Here is a 27,997-nt window from a genome sequence, read left to right as displayed (position 1 = left end):
GAGTAATGATTAGATTTTTTTTCAAAGGCTGAAGAAATAAAGCCACAGATGTGATGAATTTCAGGCAGTCATTAATAGTTTGCACTTGGCTAAGTTACAAAACTGCCAGAAATTCTCAGAAAAAAAACCAAAAAGCTGGTGCAGGTAATATCTGTTTGATGTTTTTTATTGAAAACGAGGTGGGAGATAATGTTCTTTGAAGGCAATTTTACAAATAATTCCTACTATGCTAGATTTGGTCAGCATTTCAGCATGTGACTAATAACTAGGCTCATGGACAGGGCCTTTTTTTTTTAATCCCTGATACCCTTACAGCAGTAATCATGCATCTTGTCAATTGTTATAAAGATAAAGACAAATGTTCTCCATTGCTGTACTGTCAGCGCATTTCAGTACAAGCAGAAGGGTAGCACCGCACACCTGTTAGATGTGTGGAATATACCATTTGTCTTGTCATAGCTGCAAAATCAGGTATGCACTGAGCTGACAGAGTCTTCAGCTCAGGAAAAATTTAGGTCTGCTCTTTACGTTGCCATTGACCATTCTGCTGCTATCTGTACATCTCCTCAAGGCTCTTCAATAAGTTAGGAGAAAGGGAGCGAGATTCTCTCCAAAACCGCTCATTTTTACATGCAGAAAAAACATGCCTTTTAACTTGGCACACATCATATAGAAAACCAGTGAGATATACATTCATTATTAAATACATGCAGTGTGACTTGGAGGCAGAAGTTCATGATCGTGACCTTTCTTCTTTTATTACAGTCAGCTTTTGAAGAAACAGATGGGGTTTAGATTAACTGTTAACATAAATTGCCATATGGAACAAAACACAGCTGATTATTATATTAACACCGATTTTAATACGTTTCATCATGTTATTGCGGCTCCAGTTGTCATGCTATTCTGTTCAGTATATTCATTCAAGAAATTTAATGTTGTATCTTACAAATTGAGATCCTATCACAAACATATGGTGTATAAATAGATTTTGCCACCTGGTGACTGCTAAAAATCTGTAAGGAAGAGATTGCCATAGTGTTAACTCCTCCCTGCTGGAAGTCAATTTTCCAGTCACAGACATTTCAAAAAAAAGCTGAAAGGTAGAAACTCTTGATTTGCTGTTGTGACAAAGGGTTAATTGTGCTAATTGCATTGTAATACCTGCTCAGTTTAAAGTCTTTCCCTGTTGTGATTGTCTTGGGAGTCAAATTGTTTTTAAATTGGTTTGTCACTTGAATGCATTTGGAACTTTGTGATTAGGGTTCTGGAAACCGAGATAATGTCTAAGTTATATAACAGTTCCTTCCACAATCAATCACTGTCTTGTTTTAGATCTACCTAAGAAGGTTCCTGCACACATGGGAATACACTGATTGAGGTAATGGATGAGGTAAGCTAGCTGCTTTCTGGCTGTTAACATTTGCATTTCTTTCCACCAGCGAGTGCTGTATGGAATATTTGTGGGCTTTCTGCTTTCTAGAGTTAGGCTCACGACCTTCATGAGTTACGACACATCATGAAATGAGCAGTTAAAAAAAAAATCCTCTCCTAAGTCTTAAAAATGTTTGCTTAATCGTGTTGTTCTTATCTGCTCCAACAAGTCAATGGACCAATTTTTATGGGCCATGCACCAAGCCTGGGGATCTGGCAATCTTCAAAGCAGGTGGGCAGCATTGGTTCTCATGGCAGCCTGTCAAGCTGTGCCAGGCAGAAAACACCTACAAATAAAAGTCATGCAGGCTTGTTCCTTTGTATGTAGATTGGTAAATATATTGAAATGTTTATATGTGGTAATGAGAAAGGGATGAGGCTACTAGTAAGAATATCTAATTAATGGGTTGAGTATTAAGGAAGTGTCTCCAATGATAATTGGTGATCTTGGGAAAGGTAGTGGTATCTGTGCTCTGTAATGACCTGAGCACCATAAATGCTGAAGATAGATGGGCAGACTTGATAGGAATACAGTTACTCCAACAGTGTTATAGGGGCCAAGTAAAGGGCAAGTAATTCCCTAGGGAGGAAACTGATAAAAGGCATCAAGGTAGATTGATGGAAGGAACAAGAAATGGGTTAGCTGAAATTTATTACAGACCTGGGCAGTGCTTGCTGTGGATAGAGTGGAAATATGAAAGAGAATTGAGTGACAGTAACAGCCAGATAGATAAAATGGAAGTGGCTAATGGCGAAAGGAGACTGAAGAGGTGATTCAGATACTGAATGGAGAAATATGCATGGGGGGAATGGGTGCACAAAAGGCAAGTGTGACAGTCTGGGACATGGGGGATGAGCAGTTGAGCGGGACATGGGTAGGAGGTTCAGAGGCATGTGGGAATGAGCAGCGAAGAAGGGAGCAATGATGAAAGGGGACAATGAGCATTAGGAGCAGACTGTAAATGTAGTGAGGTGTGCTAGGGACAGAGGGATGAACCAAAAGCAGTAGTATCCCGAGCAGGCTGGGGACAAGGGATAGGAAACACTTTCTCTTAGTTCTGTGTACAGCGCTGAGGTGATGGGGCTTTGCCTGTGGCTATGGAGTGCCTAATAAAAAGTCATTGCCTTAGGTACAGACTGCTGAAAATATGGGGATTGTCAGCAGCAAAAACCGAAGCAGTAGCAACACAGAGAAACAAATTCTCTCCCCAGCACATCCCTTATTCACTGCACAGTCATCTTCCTTAAGCCATCTGTGCCAGGTGACCAACAGGAGGACTATGGAAAAATTACTGAAGACTTTTGTATCCGAAACAAGTATCAGAGGTGCTACCAGGGCTGGAAACAAAATGAGCAAGACACAGAGGACTTGTCAGGCCATTCGTGCAGCCCAGTCCAATCCGTTTGCGTCCAGTTGCTGCATCACAGCAGCTTCTGGATACCCAATGGTCCTTGCTACCCAGAGATGTGTGTTCATTGGGTTTCCTTGGCTGTTAACCCACAACTGAAGGGAAAATCTAAAGATCTGGTTATCACCAGGATTTCTGTCTTAGCTTTGGAATAATCAGATCTCTCCCTGTTGTGGCCTTTCTATGGGCAGCCTGTTATAATTTTGACAACTGCAAGCAGGAGGGTGTTTTTATTTGTTCGTTTTATTACCTGCTCTGGACCTGGTTATTTTCCCTTTGCTTAGGCTTTGTTGAAAATAGGAACAAGTTTCTGCTACAACCTTCTATTGTGCATCAGACTCTACTTGTGCTAATCTTTCTTCCTGTAAAAATGTTTAAGTCACTGCAGTAGTTGTTAATGATGAAAATATTATATAACACATGATATTATGATGATCACATAAATTTTTACAATCAAGATAAATTATTGCCAGTATTTTTTCTAGTATTTTTGTCAGATGTAAAGTGCATATAACAACGTATTAGTGAGACTTAAATGTGCTGTAGCAAGCTGCGTTTATGTGGCTTCTAAATGACTTTAAATCACATTGTATCCGATAATTACTAATGCTCCATTAAAGATCAGAAAGGCAATTTATCAAGAACTCCCAAAAGTCTTCTTTAAGAAGTGCAATCTGTGTTTGGTTAAAAGTTTACATAAAATCAATACAAAATTATAGCAGCATAAATAGTTAAACAGCTCTCAGTTAATATTATACTTGAATCTGTTCTGCTCTCGACAGTCTGTAAAATGTAAGCTTTAGAGGAAAGGTAGCTGAGATCTCAGGGAAGAAGGATGCAAATGGTTTTGCTGCACTGAATGCCATGTGGAATGGAAAAACATCAGTCTATGACTTGCCAGTAAAGTCTATGTAGTCTTTTTTTCATCTCCTGGAGAAATCTTCAGTGTCATCGAAATAATAGCAAGAGAAAGTTTTTACTGCATGCTACTACTTGCTAGCAAAATGTTTAGTATCATTCCGTGGTAAGAAGCGATTCCAATTTGAATTAAGGTCCAAATCATCTCCTCTCTACATGAAAATAAGAACAGTAAAGCAGCAGGTGCTGAGGCTGGAGAATAAGTGTTTCGTCCCTTAAAATAAAATTGAGGACAAAAAACCTTCCAAACAAACCACAAGTGAAAAATAAACTAAGGAAAATTACTTTCACCTCCACCTACTCTGCCAATTTATCCACTAGGACATTATTTACCTCTGTCTAAAAGTCTTATAACCTAAAAAAAAAAAAATGAAGCTAAACCACTCATCAATTTTCCAGCCTTGCAGGGTAACTTCAACTGTTTGATTATGAATTGAACCTATGTTGAACCTATGTTCTACTTTCTGAACTAAAGCAATGGATTAGTCATAGCCAGTGTTGAAAGTTGTTTTTGTTTACAAAGTGGTATGTCTGGTATATCTAAAGAAAGACTCACAAATGTCACATTTGTACCACAAGCAAATAGTTCAAACTTTAAGCTGAAAACATACATATTAATTTTCTTTCTCATCTTGGCAAGTAACATAAAAGAAATCATCTCGAAAGTCAGTTCGGAGCACTGCTGTTAAGAGGGGCATAACAATTGCACAAAACAGAGCAAGGGCGGAGGTGGGCAGTGTGTTGATTCCCATTGTATTACTCAAGGATAAAGGAGGGCTGTTTTGTATCTGATTGTAAGAGCATAAACAGCAAAGTACTTGCAAATAATTTAACCAGTGCCCCATATCACATGTATCCCATTTGTTTCTCTAGCTGGGTGTTTGAAAGCTGCCACTGCCTGGTCTTTGAGCAATCCAAGCAAAAGGATTTCCTTTCTTCAGGGCTTTTCATCCCACCCAAAAGCAAAGCAACTTTGCTCTACAGCAAGTTTCCATAACTATCTTCATGTGAAGAACTCCTCTTGCCCGTCAGTACTCTAGACACCACAGAGACATGTGATTTTATGGCGGGTGAAGGATATACTGTTTGGCAAATTTGTTGCTTTTCTGGTAAGACAGATTGAAAGCCATGGTGTAATGAACTTGCTTGGCTTACCACAGATCAACTTTAGGAAGAAAGACCTATATTTAGGATTTATGAAAAAATCAGCAGTCCTTCCCTACCTGAACATGCTATTTGCTTTAGACATAAAATCTAATTTCTTAATGAGGGTATGTGTGGATCTTATCAACCTGAAGTTAATGATAAAAGCAAATCTTATAAACAGGCAGACTTTAAATAACACATTAAAGCTTATCACTGATGATATCTTTAATTATAGTAAAGCAAATTGTAAGACAGTCTAATGGGAAATACAAATTGCTTGTTAAAATTATTAACAGAGTTAATGTGCTTACATTTGTTTATGTGTACAGGAATCATTTCAAATATTTGACTGCAATGACAATATGTGTAAAGATCAATTAAAAGTCAGGAAGATGAGATATTGGATTTTCAGACCTTAATAGGATTTCATCTGCACTTGTTATATTATGTTATCCACTTATAATTGAGCTTCCATCATATCATAGAATTTGTCACTTCACCAATTTATATTTCTAACCTCTAATGAAACTTCTATTTGCTAAGGAGAACTTTTGAAACCCACAATCCTAGTGGAGCTGTCTGGTACAAGTATTAATCTGCCCTGCTCTGAGATTGGTGTTCAGGCTATCGACACAAAAAACAAATGTAGCAGTGGCAATGCCTAGGTAATCGTCTGCTTCACAAGCACAGCTACCCTCACAGGTTGATCTAATAATTAGCTTAGGTGGAATAGAAGGCAGTTTTATGTATAACAAGCAAGGTAAATTAATAAGATGAAGATTGCCAGGAGTTTAATATCAGCTTATTAAATTCAGCAGAATGAGAATAACCACTATAAATGTAACTAAAATACTTTTTTTACTGGCCTGTCAAGTGAGTCCTGCCCCAGCTGAAGATTTGTCCCTGGAGTACAGCTGTGATAATCCATCAGCACCATTTTGGGAGGGTCCACTTGGAGTTGCTCAGACTCCTTGGTGGCTTCCAGCAACGGAGATCCCCTATAAACCATGGCACCACTTCTTCCAACCCTGCCTGTCCTTTGCATGGGCCAACAGGTTGCAGTGGCTTCAGATCTTTGGGCACTTTGACTGGGGTTATGTGAATGCTAGGATGAGCCCCCGTTAGGTGAACTCAAAAATAGACTCAAAAAAAAGAAAAATAGACTCAAAAATACTGTAAAGCCAGGGTCTTTCAGTGTTCTCAGACTGAAGCTATTGTAAACAAAAGTGATGGTTCTAAACAAGTATCCTTGTAACTTAACATATCTTTTCTTCTAGTTTTCAGGTAGTATTCCAAGACAATAATTTGTGCATAAAGTGGACCTTGGCCAAGGTATTTCTATAGAGAGCTAATATTTTAGCAGTAATTTATTGTAACAGCAAGCTTAACCTTGAAACCAACAGATGTTTCTTTGAAATGATCTGATGTAAGGTAGTCTGTAAAGCCAAGCTTAGATGATAATGAAGGGAAAAACACCAGACACAGAGGATACATTGGTGCTATGTTTGAAAGCATCTATGCATATTAAATTTGCTGGCCAAACAATATATATTTAAAAAAAAAAAAACAACTTTTTAGAAAGCAGAAGAACTCTAAGTTTTTTTGCTGACATCAGTCTGACCCTTATTTAAACTTTCAACTGCTAGAGATTGTCTCAGCTGATTACACCTGGGACATTAAGTAAGATACCACATTGCTCTGTGTTCTCTGATATTTTCTACAGTTGCTTAAAATAAAGAAATATTTCCAGAAAAAAAAAAAAAAGGCAGGAGAGAGAAAAAAAAAAAAAGAGAGAATATGAAAGAATACATGCCAGGTTGTCTGACGGTACAGACTGGTATTGCTCCTAGCCTAGCCTCAGGTTTATTTACAGAGCCAAATACTGTTGCTGAGCTGATTTTTAATGACATGAGAAAAAGCTGAATAGAAAAAGACTTGCAAAATAAACCGAAGCACATACAATTAAAACTACAACAACTTTCAGGAAAACAAGTCTCACACCATGGGCTGTCCACACTGACTGGTGAGCGTTCCCTGTGGTGCCCTGGTCACCAGCTGTGTTGCTGTTACCCCACTGAAAAATAACCTCATTTTAAACACTAAACACAGAGTAGCAAATGTTTTTGTATGAGTGTGGGCACCTGCAGCTGTGAGGAGCAGTTGTGTGCATGTTCATGCCTTAGCAAACAAGGTCAGGAAGGGCTCTGAAAGCCAGCAGGAGCATCTGAGACCACCAGGCATCCTCCTAATGCTCTGATGTAGGCCTGCCCTGTCTGACGTATTGGGGTCATCATTCCCAGGTGAGTGTCCTGAGCACTAGAATTGCTCTGGGAGGTTAACAACTCAGCTCCCTGTGATGCTTTTCCCCTGGTCTGAGTGAGCATCCCGTAGTGCTCACCCACAGTGAGCCTCACCCCCCAGTGCTCCTCAGCTGAGCATGTGGGGCAGAGACCCTTGTCCCAGGAACCATCCTTTTGGCATCTCGCTGTCCCCTATGCCAGTAGGCTTGGGATGCTCACTTCTTGTCCACTGCCTTTTTTCAGGCAACCCAGTTTCACCATGCCAGCTGTGACAGTTTTAGGTGTTGAATTTTCCTCGGGCACCAAATGGGATTTCATGTTGCAAGCACAGGGTTCTCATTTTCAGTAGGCAGTACAAAAACTCTGTTCTTTTTTTTGGTTTCATCCTAATTGATTTAATTGCCTTGGAAATGCCAAGCTATGTAGCCATGTCTATTTCCACAAGGATGTGTTGTTTGAAAATCTTCCCATTATCATTTTTGCACTGAAATTTCCTGATTTGGTGTGCTTTGCCTTTTGGCCTTAGTTTTCTTTTAATAGAGCATTTTGAATGGAGATACCTAGGTTTTTAGAAAGAGAAAAAACTCATCTCCAGTCATTGCAGGACTAGGTTTTGGGTGATGCTCAAATATTCTGAATGCAAAAAATGATCATGCGGGGGGAATCAGGATCATGTAGATCTGATATGTTGCATTGTAGGCATGAGTTATGGTTGCCTCAGAGTGTACAAAGTGTTGAACTTGCAGAGCCAACAGGCTGAAATTTGTAGTTTCCCCCTTAAAAACAAGGAGCTGCTTTCATTATTTTATTTGCTGCCGTGTTACTACGGCAACATTTATATGAATAATTCATTCCTTCTTCAACTTTATCTTAAGAAAGTCAAAGACTGCATCCTAAATATCAAAGCAGAGCAAACACTTTTATTTCTTCCACTTTTTCCAGCTAAAATGGCATCACTATCCTTAGTATTATTATACTTGAGAGAAGCATTATTCTCAGTTATTATTTGTCATGGTCTGAAATTATTAAGCATTCAGTCCTTTCCATGATGCTTGCACTTAGAGATTAGTTTAGTCTATTCTTTTTGTTAATTGATCTTTCTAAGCCAAAACATTTTTTAAAAATGTGTTATGTGTGATATTAGTCTTTAAAGACCCTATAATTTCTCTGAGTTATTTTCCCCTTGCTGATATTTGCTAATATTTTCTAATTTAATGAGAAAGACTAGCCAGACATGGTCATCAAAAGCCCTAAATTCCACTTTGACTATGAAATGCATCCCTGCATCTACAGTGAAGCCACTGATCATGTCAGGTGGTGGTTGCCTTTGATCACATCAGGTCAGCCAGCAAAGATGCACTACAAAGCTCCAGGTACCACCGAAAGCAATGCAGGCCTGGCCGGCAGCCGAAGCGAAAATGATTGTGCAGAAGAAGCGAATAGTCTGGCACAGGACTTGGCAGCACAGCTGGCATCAGGGGGTAAAAGGCTTAATGAAATGCAGGAGAGATTCCCCCTGAGACCAGCCCATGGGCAACCACTGCAGTGCAATGGCAGCACAAACGTAGAAGGCGGGTTGCATCACACAGAGGTCGTAGAAACCCAGCGTCCTGGTTACCCCCTTGGGTTGCACTTTGACAACATCCTAAATTTTCTGTTGGTTTTTGTTTACTGACTATTTTCACCAGAAAACTCACAGGACTGCTAGGAGGACCTTTTGCCTCCTGCTAGAGTATTTCAAAGCCACTTGTACCTACAGTCAGAGGAGAAAGATGAACTCTTCAGATTGTCTTCTGCAAAATATTTTTATTGTTAAAGGAGTGTGGAGCTGTTTCAAAGACTTTGAGTGATTTCCAGTGTCTAAAAAATCTTGTTTTAAATTAGTAGATCTTTGAAAAGAAGCAATTCACTTGATGACTCTTCAGCTGCTTCACTTTTCCTCCCATTTCCTCTGCATATAGGCTGATACATATTGACTTAAAATCATACAAAAAAAAATGATTTGCGGAACTTTCCTAGAGTTGTAAATGAGAAAGCCTGTCAATACTTTTCATAATCTAGAAAAAAAGCCACTTAGGGATAGCTGACATTTTAGAAAATCAAATCAACTGTTCTGCTATATTTTTAAAGATTTGGACAGCTCCTGAAAAGAAAAATGGGAAAAAGTGCTCCTGATTCTGAGTGAATACAGATTTTTTTAAATTACATTCTCAGTCAATTTCCTATGTAATATGAATGATCAGCAAGCAGAGTTGTCTGATTTTTGTCATATTTATTAATGATGTACAATACTAGCATGGTACCCTGTGCAAATTATAAGCTGATTAGTTTTCAACCATGTCAGCTAGAACTTTGATGTTGTCTGAATTGATATGCTAAGCAAGGAGGAAGTAAATCATTTCTTAGGTGAGAAGCCTATATCAATACCACATGCTTCTTACCAAGGCAGAAGAGGAACAAGGCATAGTTCATCGAGGTTGTTTCTTGTGCTCAAGCCAGCGCAGCCAGAGCTGGCTCAGGTACACTGCGCACTGTCGGCCTGTGCTGCATAGGTGTATAGAAAAGTATCACTGCAGGAAACAGTGATAAGTATTTGGTAGGTCCAGGCTAAGCCAGTAGCAAGTCCAAATTGCTGCTGGAAATGTCCTGGTTTAACTGAGCCATGAAGTGGAGGGTCCTCACACCTTTGTGCACTGCAGACAGCTTTGATTTAAGCCTCTCATTATTATTCCTGATGGCTTTGACAAATCTCAGTTTGTGATCAGTTTGCTACCTGCAGCTCCCTCTGTGGTCAAGGCACCAACTTCTCAAAATTAATGTGCATGACTGCATGCCATTAAATAGTGGCAAGATTTCACCCTCAAAAGGTCATATTTTATCTGTAGACCAGGCACTTCTGTTGACAGCTTGAGTTAGGCAATGTGTGTATGCACATCTGGGCATGCATATGTCTATGATGAAGTGCTGTGAGCAAGATATAATCGTGATGTTGGGCAGAGGTTCAAAAAAACTAGTCTCTTCCCATTAGGTCAAAGCAACACTATCCTCTAATGTAGAATTATAAAAGTACGACACAGATAACTAGATTAAGAATTGGAACTTGAAGCTAACTACTATAATTCAGTATTTATTTGAATTGTAATACTGTGAAGATACATACCATGTCTTATGACAGAAAAGAGAGAGGCTTCAATAGATTCTATTTAACAACTGCAACACATCCTACAATTTAACTTCTACTCATTATGGCTTTTATTTCAATGCAGTGTACAACACTTCGCTGTGGGAGATGTGTGTACCTGTGTGTATGAAATAAGGTGATGGCTTTACAAATTTCTTATTCTGTCTGTGTCCTGCAAATCATTGTGCAGCGAGGGAAGAAAGAGGGAGCAGACGAGTTGCATGGCAAATGACAGTAGAGCATAATCTTTTAAAGCACGTTGTCACAGAAGCACAGTTAGGACCATATTGATTGCAAAACGCACTACCTTGTAGGAATGATGCAGGATATACTGAAGAATTGCAAGCAGCGGGAAATGAAACTTTCTATTATTAGACTAATGGTTTTATTATTCTTCAATGCTTTGTGGAAAACAAATAGACTTTTTTGTCCAGGTGGAAAAGGAAGGTGACAGAAAACACATTACATTCTCATTATCAAATGAAATTGTTGTGTTTATTTCTCTTATTTTATGTGTAACAGTTTCAGTCTGCTGGTATTTTCTCTTTGGGGCAAACCCAAAACTAATCTGATCATGCCTGACACCAAGTATGAAAGCCCTTGATATATTTCTTTGCTCTGTTGGATGTCTGTAGTGAGCAGGATTTTATTTTTTACAGTTCTCCATGTTATACCTGAGACTTCAATTTGGTGAAGTTTTCTTAGTCAGAAAGCCATATAGACATGGACTTTAATCAACAGGATTTAAAGTGGGCTTTAAAATAAGTCTTTAATAGTGTAGTCCTAGAGAGCAATGTAAATGGTTTTGAGTATATACTTAAATGTACTCCTGAGCTAAATCTATAATTCACATGAGAAATCTTTCAGAAAATTGGTAAGCTCTCAGTTGCAGTTATGTCCTCTGTAAAATGAGAGTAATTGTGTTGATAGCATGAGCCTTTTGGGAAATCCATGATAAAATGTTGAAAACAGCTTGGATACAACAGCCACCCGAGGGACATGATTCCCTTTGCTCTCAGAGTGAAAAACATGTTCCCAAGGTGCTGACAACATTGTGGGTTGCACATGAAGGTATGAACACATACGATGTAGGACTGAGAAACAGAGCAAGGGAGCTTAGCTTCCAGAAGGATCAGAAGCAAGGGGTATGAAATTTTGCCAGTGATGGTGCCAGAGCTGCCCTCTCTGACCTTTTTAACCACAACTGCTTTCCGAGACTCCTTTATCAGAAGCTGTTTCCACTTAAGATAGGGAGGATGATCAGCTTTGCCTTTTGCTTGCTCTTCCCAGCGCCTTGCCGATGAGGCTAGTCTTCTTCACTGAGAAGTTCTGGTTGAGGAAGTGGAGAAGTAAGAGAGGTGTCACTAGAAATTTCCCACTCCAAAAGGACTTGCTGTGTTACTTCCCCAAAAGAACCTTTTGGATCCATCTCATCTGCAGCAGCTGGAGAAGGAATTCTCTGCTGGAGAGATTCAGTCTCCTGGTTCCTGGAAGCCTTATGCTCCAGCGGGAGAAGGCAGGGACACAGTGGAGGTCAAAATGAGCTGTTATATCAACTGCTGTCAAATGGGGGGTTGCTTGATTGGCAGCCAGGTAATCTGTGAAGAAATCTACAAATTTAAAGTTTTGCCTACAGATCTTCTTTGTAACTTCTACATTTACTTTTAAAGTTAAATCTTGAGCCTGAATTCTGTGATTATTTTTTAGCAGTTGATCAGTATCCCAGACACTATGTTTTTTACAAACAGGGAACATCTAGGTTCAAACACGATGTCTCAGGGACCTCAATGGGATGCCTGTGGGTAGGCTAGTAACAGTATTGTCCTTCAGTAGGTACATATTGAGACAGGAAAAAAAAATATTCTTTCCAGACAATTTCCACATCATTTCCCATTCTACCGTGACCATGCCAATCCCATCACTTATTCTTCAGTATCATAAACAAGTCATAATATATTAGTGAAAGCAGTTGCAAAGAGTTCATATAGCTGACAGGAATCCTGAGAAATAGGTTATACAGCACTGATCTCCCAGGAGGCCTTAAATAACAATCTAAAATGTATGGGACAGTGATCACTGGGTTTGTTACTGCCATTTCAGCTTGATATATTGCATTTTATAGTTTCTTGATAAATTGGAATCCATTCAGCTGGTTCATATTATATGGGACTATGGAACTGTCTATGTTAGACTGAAGGATTACAGTGAGATGCAAATGGGTTGGAGGTGTCTAATGACTTTGCTTAGCAAATTAATGTAGATCTGAAATCATTTCTGCCCCATTAGAAGGATGCTACAAAACATCAACATGCAGACAAGCACTAGTTCAGCATGACTTTCCATTCCAAGAGGACACTCCAGCCCCTATTTTCAGGATTTCCCGCTCGATTGTTTGAAACTATTGCCTTAGGCTAAAACTTGTATTTGTAAAATAAGGTTTCAGGTTGGTGATATATTATTTTCCAGTCACATTTTTAACATTGCAGAAGGGGTGGGGGTTGAAAATCAAGTTGTCATTCAATTTGTAATGCTCTGGGAGTATAGAAAATAATATCTGCAGTTTGAAATGTACTTTTCTCTCCTAATTAGTTTCTGGATGTTGGTAACAATCTGATTTTTCTGTTAAAGAATTCCACTGGTGCAAGTGGACATACCATGAAATGTTTGCTAAATATTTTGGAAGGTTATACTTTCCAAATCAGCATCTTTGAGACTCCTAAGACTGAATAGGCATTCATACCTTGGGAAGAGTTTGCTAAAAACGCAGACGCATTTTGTTTGAAAATCAGTGTATTACATGTGAGTGATAATTTTCTGCCAACATTAAAATGGATTTCATATGTTCAATATTGAAGCTTTTGCAGAATGTAACTGGTGATTGATCTGCCACCATTAAGGGACTGGAGAGTTCCCCTCTGCAGAAAGGACTCATTCCCTGATCCTTGCTATGTAAGGGACCTCAACACTCGTCACTGCAGGACTGACTTTTAGGTGTCTCTTTCTGGTCACTTTTGGGACATCCTGCTGCTGGAGCAACTAACCATCACTATCAATTCGTTTTGTCCTCCTTTGCTCAGCCACTGCACTGAAAATCTATTTGGCTGCTTTCCCACAGAAGTAATGTGGACAAAACCCACCCAGCAGCTGGCAAGCTGTTGGCCATCATTTGCAGCAAAGTAATATTTTGTGTAGATTTTTCTGCTTGGTTATTTTTCATTTAGGTCATTTCAGCAACCTCTTCTACAACGTGGCTGCACAAGGAGAGGTGCCAGGCTAGCCCTGGAGCAGGGCTGGGAAGGCAGGTTGCCCTCCTGGGAACAGAAGGAGGGCAGCAGGATGTCTACTGCCTTCAGACCATGGCACTTGACAAGAGCTAAGCTGAAGCACCTTCACTTCCCCAAACCATTTACTGAAAATGTCGGGTGTTCAGCACCATCCATTTTGTTCTAAAGGCCTGGTCCCATGCTACAACTTGGTAATTGTAGGTATAGGCAACAGCAAGTTTTGGCTGCTGTTATTGAGAAAAGGGATGCAAATGCTGAAAAATTGTAGTGTCTTCAAAGCAAGCGCTGTGCCACTCAGTTGAAGTATCTGGTCGGTCTTGTCATGATGCCACTGCAGAACTGGGATATGGCTAGTGACAGCACGCTACCCATGAAGCTCATGAAGGATTAAAAGCAATGTCTTGGAGTGTTTTGCTCATTTGGATATGTAGTTACTAAAAACCTCTCTTCCCTGCTTCTGTGATGACTCCTCTGCTTTCCTGCAGTCTCTTTTATGTGGTGGTGCATTCCTGGCTAGCACCACTCAGAGGCAGGATACAGGACCTGAGACACATGTAAGAGACACGCCAATGGCAGAACACTCACACGAAGTGGAAGTTGGGTCAAGGCCATTTCCCTTCTTCCTGTTTCATCCTTTCCCCAGCGTGAAGGATGTTACTCCTCCTTCATCTTCTCTATGCAATTCACGTCTCTGTAGGCTTTAATCTTACCCCCCACCTCCCAGCTGACTCTCTTCCGGGCTGAAGAATTCTCATCTACTCTTCTTGAAAAGATGCTGTAATTTGGCTCTCTGTTTGCTTCTTCCTCCTCATGTTAGCCAGTTCTCTCACATTCCTTCCGAGGTGACTAAAACTGCACAGTCATAAAAATGTGTGTGTGCCCTGAACTTCTAAGTAACATAAGGTCTTTTTCTGGTTTGCTCTGATAAATTTTCCAATAACTCTGAATATCTTATTTGCCTTTTTAACCCATCCTTGTGCTGACATGTCCACAAACCCGGTATCTCTTTCTGAGTAATAATTGCTAGGTAAGAGCTCATGCCTGTACATGTATAGTTTGGGCTATTTTCGACACACGTACTCTGCTTCATATTTATTACCATGGAATATCATTTGCCTTTTTATCACTCAGCCACATAATAGCAGTAGATCCTTCTGCAATTATTCAAAATTAACTGTAGTCTGCAGATGTGACCACCTTGTTCCCATTTATAGCTCAGTTATAAATATGCTGAAAAGCACAGATGAATCGGGGACCTCATGGTAACATTCCTGCACGGTGAAAACTGGGCATCTGTACTTACCTTATAGTACTTTGTTTCCTGGTACTAACTTTACCTTTTAATCTCAGATAATCACTTGCAGAAATTTAAAACCATTTCCTACTGAAAAGATTGTAGCTCCTTGCCTCCAATTTGCCTCCAGTTTGGAAGGCTGGTTCTGGGACTTCTGCTTGCAAGTGTTTTTCTAAATTCCTCTCTAGTTTTTCTGGTATTTGCTTGAAGGTCTGATACTTGTTTACAATTTCTTAATGACTTCTACAAAGCTGTATTTTTATACAGAATGTATTTTTGCACTTTTGTGATGCTATGCATAGGTATAGCTTTTATTTGGTTTCTAATATTATTATAATTATTATAAATAGTTCCATGACTTGCGCAAATCACACATTTTGTAGATTCTCCTAGGTCTAATAAGGATTGCCCTTATTATTCTTTCAGTGCGATCACTGGTAAGTTTTCCTTCTGCGTAAGTGTTTATCTTTGTAAACTTTGTGGGAGATTTAAAAACTCCTCTTCCTGTCTTTGTCAAATTTGGTTGAAACCGGATTCAAAAGTTGTGTGGGAAAGACAGACACACAGACACGTGCATGCAGTATGACAGCATGAGCCCTTTCCTTAGGCAGCTGGACTGAAAGCAAAGTACAGAGGATGTACTCTGAATTCTCCTGTAGTCTTGTACGCTCACTCCATTGCCATGCATCTGGCTCTTTGTAGTCTTTGTCAGAAATCTGACATCTCTGGGAATGCATAATGCATACTTCAAGAAAAGACAAAAACCACATCGCTATATACACAGGCATATAACAACAGTGATGCATTAATTGTTTTGTGAGCTTCCAAAAGTATTTCTATAGTGTCAACCAATGTTGAATGGAATAATGTGAGTTTAAGCAAAAGCAGTTTCCATGGTTACACTGGAGGTATTCTAAATATAGCAGATGATGTAATCAGTTACAGGGACTAGATACAAGATTGCTGTGTATTTCAGTAAGAAGTTTCTTCTCTGGAGATGCCTGTGAGAAAGTGCCTATATTACTTGAGGATACTATTTTTCAAATTATTTCTGTTGTCCCGTGATTTTCTGCTCCTCAGAGCCTTTCCACTTTTCCATTTACAGGCTGGTAGCTTCTTTATAGTTATTATAAATCATATACATCAGATCACTTTAATGCTTTTACAGAATTCTTAACAGCAAATGTAACATTCCAGAAAACAGTTTCCACATCTGGCCAGAGGAAGACTGTAGTTTTTGTAATCTCTTCCACCCCATTTATTAAAACCCTGTTATCAGCATCTGTCATATCTGTCTATCCATCTTATCTGTGTATATGTCCATTTATCTTTGCTCCTGTTGCTGTCATGTTTCCAGTGCCCTCTGATCTGATTTTACCCAGAGAGAAAAGAATGGCTTAATGATCCGAACGCATCTCCTTTTCCATGATGTGTAATAAAACATTCTCCTTCCTCACCCCCAACTGAGCAATTATTTCCCAATGGAACAAATTTCACTCCGTGAAATTTGGACTAACTACTTAGCATGCAATACACAAGAATGAGTAAATGGGTAGGATGAAGATTTGTTGTCACCCGAGGGGGAAGAGAGGACAGGAGAAAATATTCAGGGAATTTATTCACAGTTGTTTGTCCAGCTCTCCTTTGTGTCACCTTTCTGGACCTACTGGGTCCTGTTGAAATTCTGATTTCTCTCTGAGAATGTAGTTCATAGTGAGTGCTAAGGGAAAGTAAGTCACTTGCTATAGACAGAGCAGTTTTCTTCCACAGCAAGCTTTTTTAGTATAACTAGCTTTAGTCATTCCTGTTTTAATCAAGAATTCATTTCCATTCCCACTGTTTCTTTTATTGTTCTACACTGTTTCAACCTGAATTCATTTTTGAAATGACACACTACATTTCAAGACTGCTAAAAAAATAGGGTTAGGTAAACTGGAAAAAATGTCCTTCTCAGAAAGCACTCTATAGTCTGAGTCAAGGTTTCTTTGTTTATTAATAGCAACTGGTCAACGATTACCTGTCTTCTTAGAGCAGAGTGTTGTGAATGTGCCATGTTTCCAGTATCAGCAGAAACAGCATTCCTGTTTTCAATAGGCAAAGAGTGCCAACACATGTAAGATGCTGCATTAACAGCTAGAGGCTACAAATCATGCATCCTATTGCATTTTCACTCCTTCCAATAAACCCGTTATTAATCTTAGTTCCTAAACATTTTTTGCTAGTGCAGATAGCCTGAAGATGATGATGTGACAATGACGAAAGACTGCAATAAAGGGCAGCTGAAACTTTTTGGGAAGAGGTTTCTACTTTCACAAGGCAACAGGCAGTGGCACCATTTGATGAACAGAAATGAATTTTACTTTCAAAATATGAAAGCTCATAGAATTATAGAAATTATGGAAGAAAGAGATATATCAGGTCATCTTTTCCATAGTGGAGTCTGTGGCAGCTTTGTCTATGCCTTATAAGATACTTTCTGAGTCTAGTTTAAGGTCTCAGAAAACAGGGCTTAATGCATACTGTGAAAAACTGTTCTATATAGGAAGTTTCATTATCAAAGCTTGGATTTATATTTAGCTGTGAATGTAACATTTCTGAAAAGATTATCCTACTACTGCTCCTGCTTTTACCTGTGATATCACTTTGATCAACTCCTTTCTGTCCTTAGTGCTCAGGTATCTCTGGATGGTTCAATATATCCTCACAGTCATATTTGGTACTGGGCCAACCTGGTCACATTTAGGTTTCTCACCTTTCCATGAGTTAGGCCCTCTAATTGTCAATTAACCTTTCTTGGCAAATGACTCTTCTTCAGATAAGTTACTGATATAGTTGAGTAAGATTTTACCTGACAGTAAAATTGTTTCTGCAGTAGAGTTAACCATGTTGAAGGCTGCAGCCGGTGTTTGATTCCTGACTGGAAGCTGACAGTAGTATATTTGAAGGGAAAGAAATGTAAAAAGTTACTGAATATGGTAAACATCAATTAAACAGACTCACTGGGTGAAATCCTAATCTCACTGAAGTTAAAAGCAAACTGCAACTGGTCATGATGTCTCTTCACACTTGTAATCAAAGCAGAGCTGCCCCTGTTGACTCTTTTTTTGTTCAACAAGGTTGTTCGATCAAGTCCAAATTAGGGCTGTTAGGTGGACACCTGACTGCCAATGGTCACCTTCATAAACAATAATCCCTTCTTCTTTAGCTCATTCTTTTGAAGATCTCCTGATCCTGCCTCTCCATAGGTGCCAAAATGTCTGATTTGTCATTTGGCACCCTAGAGGGAGGGGAGGATGAACAGGATGGATAGAGAACTGTCAAAAGTGGTCTTCTCTGGTGGAACAGAGGTTTCCTTCAGCAACTGCTGATCTGCCCTAGAAAACTCCCAATGCAAACCACCAATTCTCCATCCCTTTCCCTCCTTTTTGAGTTCTTTCTGCTCCCTCCTGTAGCTGTACCAGTTCAGCAGTTTATGTAGTTGAACTCCAAAGGGAGAGACAGAATACCTGTAACTTTTATGTTTTGTGGTAGGGATTTTTTTTCAGTTGTGCCTACCAGGCAAAATTAACAGCCCTAGCGTAGGTTAACTCAGTTCTCTTACAGTGCATGTGCTTGATTCAAAACCAGTGGGACCCATTTAGTGACTTGTAACCTAACAGTGAGTTCTCTAAAATTTACCTATGGCTCCCACATGTGGAGTTTTGTCACTAATTTCAGTAGGGTAATCATGCACCCTCCTGTGTGTCTATTGGGTGCATTCTGCTCCCATTCCGGAGTCTGTACAGAGAAGGTAATCAGAGTCATCACTCAAATCTATACTAGAAGATGGCCCAAGAATCCTCTAAATGGAATGGCCATATGAGAATTAGATGAGGATGAAATTGGGTACCTGGGCCTTTCTAGCCAGCCAGCACATTTGTACAACAGACAGCAAGGAGGTTGGGAACATATTATCAGCCTTGGAAGGGAGCTGGGAAACAGAATCATCCTTCCCATAAAGTCTTTCAATGTTTCAGAGGCTCAGGACAAGGTGAGATACACATGGTCTAGGCAGCAAGTTTATTACCTTTCATCATCATCATTAAGCAATCCAAGAATGCCTCTACAGTATAGGTCAGACATCCTCCTTCATTAATTTCAGCCAATTTGAGGGCTGCTGCATCCACTCTTCAGGCATCATGCCAACCTGTTGTCAGTATCCCATTTTCCTCTCTTCATGCATGAGCTATCAGGCTGGAGAGAGGTGGTTTTCTTCTTGCTTTAAAAGCAGAGCAAAAGAGCTTGGCACAGGGCAAAACTCAAACTGTGGAGAGAGGAAAAAGGAAGGAAGGGAAATGCGTGTTATGCTCAGGAGAAATTAATTAAATAACAATGAACAGGGGTTTGCAGCTGCAACAAGGGCAATGCAAGGCCATGGCACTTAGAGGCAAGGAGGAGTTTCCAGAATGGCCCGAGCATTGTTCTTCTGCTGTGTACAGCAGTAGATAGGGGTCTCATCAAGCAATGGGGATATTTCTTTGCTCAGTGTGTTCCCCCAGTTCCCAGCTGCACAGGTTGTCCATCAGTAAAATAACAATGCAAATCTCAGCTACCCACAGGCCAACGGTGGAGCCATCAACCTAAAACTAGTTTCCTGCTACCACAGGTAAGGTGAGTGTTGGGAGGTTCCAGAGGGCAATGGTGAACCTCTCCTTTATAAAGATGGGTGCACCAAAGCCCCCCACACTGCTCTGCATCCTCTAAAATTCCAGAGCCGGGCAAGTTGCTACAGGTCCACAGGACTAAAATACTCTCCCCCTGGGACAAAACATCCTCCCAGTATGGAGGGAATGAACTAAGCTACTACCTATGGGCAAGAGCTGTGAGAAATATCCCTTGGAAGCACACTTTCCATTTCTGGCAGATCAGAGACCGAATGTCTGTGAAGCCAGTGGTGTGTGTGAAGACAAGCATGCTGAAGGACTGTAGCTTAACTCTCATTTTATGCAACCTGTCTATTTGCAGTCCTGCCCGAACTCTGCTCATGGTACTCCTGGGTGCATGTGGATTTCAGGTTCTTGAATCTCCTACAAGTCTCTGTCAAATATTTCCTACAGCTACTCTACAGAAACCCAACCTCTGGCTCCCACAAAAGTAGCCTATATTTGTATCCTCATTCTCCCTCTCTTAATTCCCCACCTGTTGTGAAACCCAAGAGGCTAAGACTTGGGCTAGGGGGCATTTTTTTATTGACAGCAAAGCCTGTGTTACCATTTCAGAAGTCCCAGGCTGGTGTGGTTATGATTTTGGCACAACTAATAAAACACCAAGTACAGCGTTGATGTGCAAGATGGTGGCCAGACATACAGAAGTGGAGGGCAGATCATGAGAGGAATGGGTCTGGTTTAATCTCCTTGCTTTTGCAGATGTACAGGGTGTGAGCTCAAAGGAGGTGTGATGGTTTTGCATGGTAGATTGTCCACCTGAATCTGGCAGGCAAGTGGTGAGACTGAGAAAAACCTTCCCATGTGTTGCTGGAAGCTGAGCACCCCAAACCATTGCTCTTCTGGCAGGTTGGGTGAATGGAGTACAGACAGCAGCTACCCTAGTTATCTTCTACACCAGGGCTGTGGAGAAAAGGGATGCCAGAAAGCTGGAAGGGACCATCTTCAAAAGAAAAATAATAGAAAGGGCACTTCATGGAAAAAAGTCCTTTCCAGAGGAAAGAGTGAAATGGAAAATTCCAAGCAGTTCTACTGTTTTCACCCATCAGCTTTCTTCTGCTTTTTCATCTGTGGGTTATTTTTCTTTTCTATATGCACTTTGCTGTTTCTGGCTCCTTAAAGCCTATCTCTCTGTTCTGCTATGCAAAGCATCAGGGACGCATGGCAAGTTGATTATCCTCATGAAGCAGCTACCATAAAATTGAGATTCAAGCATTTTCTTTATCATTAGCCTAACAAAGCATATAGAGTTGTAGCTAACTGGAAAGATACAGTACATTATTATTGTTATTATTTCTATTTTTGAAAACCAGGACAGCGTGGTGCGAGGAGGGGGTGGGTTGCATGAGTATGTAGACAGACAGTCATTTGATCTGAAATGGAGAGCAAAATGTAATTGGTAGGCTTAGTCTCATTAGTATGCTGCAGCCTGGATCTATGATTCCTATTAGAAAAAAATACTTAAGGGCCACTGTTCAGGGAATTGAAGGTAGCACAAACAATTTAGTGGAGTTTTTCATCAATATCTTGCAGAGAGGTTGCAACTTTTTGACTTTTAAGACTAGAATGCAATATTTAAGAATGTACTCCATCAGCTGTACATGGAACATAGCACATCATCCTTTGAAATATGAATCTTTTGAAAACAGAATAATTTCTTTGTTAGTCTTCAGTCTGTATCCTTGGGCTGGAATATTTATCTGTTTTTCTGTAGCTTGTGTGTACCAAAGTAAAACACAAAGAAAACAAAAAGCCAAAGGGAAAATGCCATTCATGTTCTTACAATCAGACAGAAAGAAAAAACATTTAAAAATCAGAATGTGTATGTTTCTTTTACATACTTCCAGTCAGAAAATAGGGTGAACGATAATCTTTTCATTAAAACAGTCTTGCAAAGAAAACTTCAAGGCTTCATAAAAAATTATTTTCTTTGTAAAAATATTAAGTATTTAAAAAAATTGAATTCTTTATATATTATTTATAGTAAATAGTTCCATTTTTAATTGTGACTGAGTTAAGTTAGATTTGTTACCAGACTTGATGATGAGCCTCTTAACACGAGGTATTTTCTCAGTGTGCTATGAATCATCATAAACTCCCTGCTTTCATGAGAAAAATAAGCCTATACAAAACTTTACATGTATGACAGTAGTGGAGATACACAGTACTCAAGCAGTTCATTGAACTGGTATTATAACGTGGGTTTGTTTTATAACACCAAGGTATGATTTAAAAGCAGGCAAATGAAAGAAATTTGTATTAAATCTCCACAGATCGAATGTACCTATGCCAAAAGTCCCTGCTCTAAAAGGATGGTATACTTTCTTCCCTATTAATCATTTACATGCTTTAATTATAAATTTTATTTGGAAGAAACTCCTTCCAATTTTCAAAAACTTTCTCATGCAGTGGCTAAAATATGTTTTAGAAACATTCACACCAACAAAGTCTAAAGAATCACACTAATTCCGTTATAATATAGAGAAGCCAGCAGATACATTTTAATGTATTACATTTAATCACAATATTGTAATCCATTCACCTTGAAATTCATTAATCATAATTCATGTTGCAAGAAAGCATATTAAAATATAGTGACAGTGGGCAAGCAAATCTGTGTTCACAGCAGTGTTATTTAAACAACTGTATACACTTGTAGTTATGCAATTAACCTCCAGTAATAATCTTTGTTACTGCTATTATCCATACCTCATCTGGAAGATGGTCTAAGCTGACAGTATAAATACCACTGAACTAGTGGTTTCACCTCGGCTGGTGCACTACTTCTGCCCTGGAAACTGAACAGGTAACTTTTGGGGACACCTGAACTCTCCACGTTTAGGCTGAGTTTTCATCCCACTCATTTCACACTCTAAATCTGAGCCTGAAAGAGAAGTGCTTTCAGCTCATGGGTCAGAGATTCAGATATGTTAGAAAGAAGGATACTTTTGCTTCTTTTGCTTTCTGTTTATAGTTTTCTATTTTATGGTGTTTTTCGTTTAACAAGGATGACGCTTCTATCTCTCTATTTGGCTAGGATGAAAATGACAATTGTGAAAATTGTGAATGATATTGACACGTCATTAGGAATATTATGAATTATTTATTGGGCACATACAGGGTGCCAGACATTTTACATGCACATAATCAGACAACTACCTATTCCTAAAGTCAAGAGTTGTTACTAAGGAGTTATTACTAGTAAGTAAGAGGAGACTGGGACAGGATACAAGCATACAAACCCATGCAGAAATATTTGTTGTAAATTCTGTAGTCTTTTTCATTTTGCCTTTTTAATGACTCTCTCTAACTTCTCCATCCCAGCTAATTTCACAGCCAGCTGTGCCCACAACTGCCCTCATACTCAGTGAAAGCAGCCAGCAGATACCATAGCAGTACACTGATGGTCCCAGCTCTTTCGAGTGCATTCAAGGCACTGAGGTTGTTCTGGGGTGTCCTATGGGATGATATGGTTTTAACAAATGTCATCTTTTTGCTCGGGAGATGCTGAGCTAGTTCAGGTCATTGTGCTGGAGGCAGGAGCTAAGACTGTTCTTAGGGGATCTGTGACCTCCACCATTCATTTCCAGTGCTGGACCTTACAGCAGAGTCTAAAGGTGCATCTTTATGGAGGGTCTACGACAGCATCCAGCTCACACAAGTGATGGCATGGGCCTTCCTCTACATGTCAACCACTCTAGTGTGGGCTGAGACTGAAGTCCACCACAAGCAGGTCCTGTGAGCAGAGAAGATGAAGCAATGCCACTGGTATGCAGAAGGGGTGGGTTGATGCTCAGCTCCAGAGCCCTGAGGATCTGATGTGCTCAGGTAGCTGCCAGCAGTTAGATGAGAGCTCGTTACACCCAGCTGAGAGAAGGAGAACAAAAACCTTGTTCCTTTAGTAGGGTGAAAAATTAGGCTTGTGTCTCTCCCAGAAATTCTATACTAGTAGCACAGTTGACAGGTTTTTTGCAGAGAAAATCTTTTTGCTGCCGCTGGTCCATGGGGCACACTTCAAATTCTGCCTGTAGACCTGAAGGTGCTTTGTTATAGGTGACCCCTGTAAAAAATGACAGAAAACTCTTTTGCTGACAACTGTGGGAACAGAGGTTTTAAATACAGTAGCAGTTTCACAACACATTGCTTAGCAAGTGATTCCACTGGGATAATTATTTACAGCCAAGGAAGTCAGCATTCAGCATCTAACTGAACATGGGAGGCATTCTGTGATATTGGTGTGAGGAGGGGAGAATCTGACATTTCAGGAGCACCAGGCTGGTGCAGCCTTGACCTGGAGGCAGTATGGTAAGCCTGACGATACGGCAAATATGAGATGACAAAAGAGGTAGTGTGGGTAGGGTTTTTTGCACCAGTCCACTACAAAAAGCCCTCCACAAACATAAGTACCAACAGTTTGTATATTATATGAAAACCAACAAATTCTGGTAATTCCAGTGTGGGCGCAGGCATGGAGATGACCCAGATGCAACACTTGCAGAAGAGATATAACCATTCCCAATATTTTCTCTGTGAAATCTTGCAGAAAATGCTGGACCCTGAGGTACAACTATCAGGGTCCAATGGGGGCTGGGGGCTGTCCTTGGGAAAATCAGAGCACATCCCACCACCCCAGCTGAGAGCAGGGCAGGCGGGCACATTGGGGAAACCCAGCCCTTGCCACCATGCATCTCCCTGGGGAGAGGTTGAAGCTGGGCCAGGATGTGAGCCTGTGGATGGGGGTCAGGATTTGGGCTCAGACAGAGCCCCAGGGTGGCCGCACAGGGCCATAGAGAAGGGTCAAAGCCAGGCTGAGGTGTAGGCCTGCAGGCTCAGGGGTCCCATGTTTAGGCAGAGCAGAGCTATGGGGAGCTGGAGACCAACCCTGCTACAGCCCCACTGGGGTACAGGCTGATGGCCCTGGGGGGCTGAAACGGAGTACTGGGACCTGGACGAGGTGAGGGGAACCTCGGGGGTCCAAACAGGGACTACCAGGGGTGTCCTCAGGACCCTGGCAATGGTCACTCACAGCTCTGTGTGTGTATGTTCAGACAAATGCAGGTGCATGTTTGTAAGTACCCAGCCTCTGGTTACAAACCAGACTTCAGAGGTATGACTGTGAGCACTTAGAAGTAATGATATGGTGGGGAAATGACCGTATGCTTCTATTTAGTCCTGTCTCCCCTCTCTGGAAAGCACCTGTTTTGACTGTGAGAATAATATACGTGGTTATGTTTGAAGGAAGAGACACCTTGAGTGTATGTGTGCTATTTAGATAGCTTATACATAAAAGCTTGTGATTCAAGGAGCTGACTGTCTAGCTGAGATAGGCAGCACCAGAAGCAGCAGCATTAAACTGAGAGATGAGATAGCGTGCCATAATGCAAAGGGAGACAAGCAAAATCCTCTTGGTGAATGTATGCTGTGGATGCAGATGTTGTGGTGTTAAGCTTACGCTTCCCAGGCTTCCTTACATATGGGCTGATAGACGAGTCTGGTACTGCAGTGATAGCAGAGATTGTCCAAGGAATGGAGCACTGCACCGGCTGGGGGAACCCTAACTGTAACCACAAGACTGCTGCGCCCAGAGGAAGAGAGAGGTTATTCAAACCACAAAAGGTGCTACTATAATAGCAGAAGTTCAGGCATCTCAAATAGGAAGGGGGATAAGAACCGATAGTTGATAAAATATTACAACTGCGAAGTTGCAGAGAAAGAGATGAGGACTATGGGCAGAGACAAAAAATAGAAGTAGTCCAGAAGAGAAGGCTGAGACATCTGATGAAGAGGGATCTCTCAGGGACTGAAGCAGAATACTGCAGGTCCCTGGATGTCTGGCTTGCAGGCAGGAGAGAGATTTTGTGGTTGACTGTCAAAATGAGTATCAGCTTTGCTAAGGAGGGAAAGTAAGGGTCAGTGAGAAAAAGAAAAGCTGCAGGAGATATTGTTATGAGGATGATCTGGTAGCTAAGTAGCTGGGGTGGGATACAAAAGAGGAAAAGACAGGAAAGTACTCAAGGGGTACAGTCTCCCTCAGAGAAATGAGAACCAGCCTGTTGGAACCTGCGGCTAAAACCAGAGCAGAGCACAGTGGGTCAGACAGGCTGGGAAAGCTGGAAAAAGAGCATCACTGTATTTAAAATTTAAAGAAAAAAAAAAGGCAGCTGTAACTGTGCTTTTGACAGTTGATTTAACTGCTCACTTTTAATTATATTTTGTCATTTGAAGTGAAATGTATTCCCTTGAAATATTTTATCCACATAGCTCTTAGCCTTTCTTCCAATTACATTGCACTCATCCTCTTAAAGATTAACAAGCTTTAATGAACTCTATTGTTGCTAATTCATCTCTCTTTTATTTTGACAGTGTGACTTTTGTTTACAATTAGTACAGCTAACGTTATGCAGGGTCATGTGGGTCGAAAAAAGAGGATTTCTATTCAACATAGTAAGAAAACAAATGAGTCCTTTCCTCTGGAGTGCTTGTTAGTTTTGTTTTCTTTTGTTTATAATGAAGAAAAATCTCACAGAAATAGATCATCTGGTGGGACTTAATCAAACTCAAGCATCTGATTCCAAAAGATACCTTTGAAAACTCCCCTTTGCTGCAACCTGCTTCTGGAAGTACCTGAGCTTCATAGGTACTGCAGATTTTTGCCTAGTTTCTTAGGGAAGTAAGACTGATGTCATCATCTAGTACACATTTGTTTTACCTACAGATTCTCTTCAAGTACATTTTGAACTCATTATTTAGTTTCAACCAGGTTTGAGAGTGGAATGAAAGTCTTAAATATATTAACTTCCACACATTTGATGAAAATAAACAGCTGTGTAGAGGAGTAAGACTTTAATTAGGCTGCTCACTATGAGAAAGCCTGCAGCACGAGCTTAATCCTTATTAGACACCGAAGATTCTGTGAGAGAGAGAAGGAGGGAATAACAAATCCCAACTGTGTTCTCAGAAATCTCCAGTCAGAACTCGTATTCTGTCAGAGAGCAGATAATCCAAGAAAGAAATCAGGTTTTGAATGCGTTGCTCATGGAATTTCTCCTTTTGCTCTAGTATTACTTTACTTAATTATTTTATTCATCTGCCTCTGAAAAAGCTTAAAGACTCTGTTTGATCCCTATCAACTTTCCTCGGTTTTAAAAGAGCCGAGCAGCCCCTCCCCAACCTGACATCAAACCCAGAGGGGAGTTTCTCTCTGACGAGTCATCTGTGGGCCAGCCGGCCCAGCCTCGAGAGGCCGTGGGCAACCAGATCAGGCTCCCTGGGGAAGACAATCCACCTGTGTCCTCCTTCAGAACAGCTCTGAGAGCAGCTACATCCTCTCCCCCTTAGTGTACAAACATTGCTTGTGGTTACTGTGCTTGTCTGTCAAGTGGTCAACTGACCACTGCTCGGTTCCTCTTTGCCTGAAGGGCTCTCCCAAATCCCCTGACCTTCAGGCCAGAGACTGCTCTGGGGCAAGGATTTGAGGTGCCTCTGAGGTTGTTCCAGTGTGCACTGAAGAAGTTCAGAGATAATGTAGCAGAGAGCAGATGATGCTGTAAGACAACCGATTCAGAGACTTGGGATGACAAACACTACACTTTGGTCCTTCTTCTGGGATGGCTGGATTAAACAGTGCTGGAACCCAGGCCTCTCTTCTCACAAGTGAACATGCCTTCTTTAAGCTATGGAGTTTATAATACCTTCAAGTTTGCTCTCTAAATATCTCTCATCAGCCCCGTCTTTCTGATTCCCTGTACCTATCTTGCACTATTTATGTGGCGGCACACGTTCCACATGGGGGCTGCTTAGCATCCTTTCCCAAGATAGCCTACAGCTTCCTGGTCTTGTCTTTGTGTAAGAAGTAAGGAGAATAATAGGTGATAAGGATTACCTGCCTCAGCAGTGGGATTGCCATCAAGAACTGAGATCCTCCTTAGGCCTGGGGAAGAAAGAAAGAGTACAGATGTCAGTCTTCAAGAGACAGTTCTGGTGCTGACTTTTGCTTAAACAACAGGACTCAAGACTTATTGTTGTCATTAGCTGGATGTGTCAATTTGCTCTAGTCACCTTCCTGCCCTGCATGCCAGTTATTTCTGAGCCCGTGTTGCATATGAGAATGCCCGTGTGACACATGGTTTAGTGGTACCATTGGAGAGCAGGCTGGATGTAGTGTCAGTTGGGGAAATGGTGCTGTGTGTCATGCAGCTCTGGTGTAGTTATTGCACTGGGCACTCCATGGCCATCTGTGTCTCTACAGTGCCATGTTGGATCTGGATCTGTTTTTTACCCACTGCAGTAGCACTGGAGCTCATGCCAGTATGCTTGCTTTCTCAAGGC

This window comes from Caloenas nicobarica, chromosome 1 (genome assembly GCF_036013445.1).
Source record: "Caloenas nicobarica isolate bCalNic1 chromosome 1, bCalNic1.hap1, whole genome shotgun sequence".
Taxonomy (NCBI): Eukaryota; Metazoa; Chordata; class Aves; order Columbiformes; family Columbidae; genus Caloenas; species Caloenas nicobarica.
The sequence above is the reverse complement of the archived record's forward strand: the minus strand, read 5'-3'. Positions refer to the sequence as shown.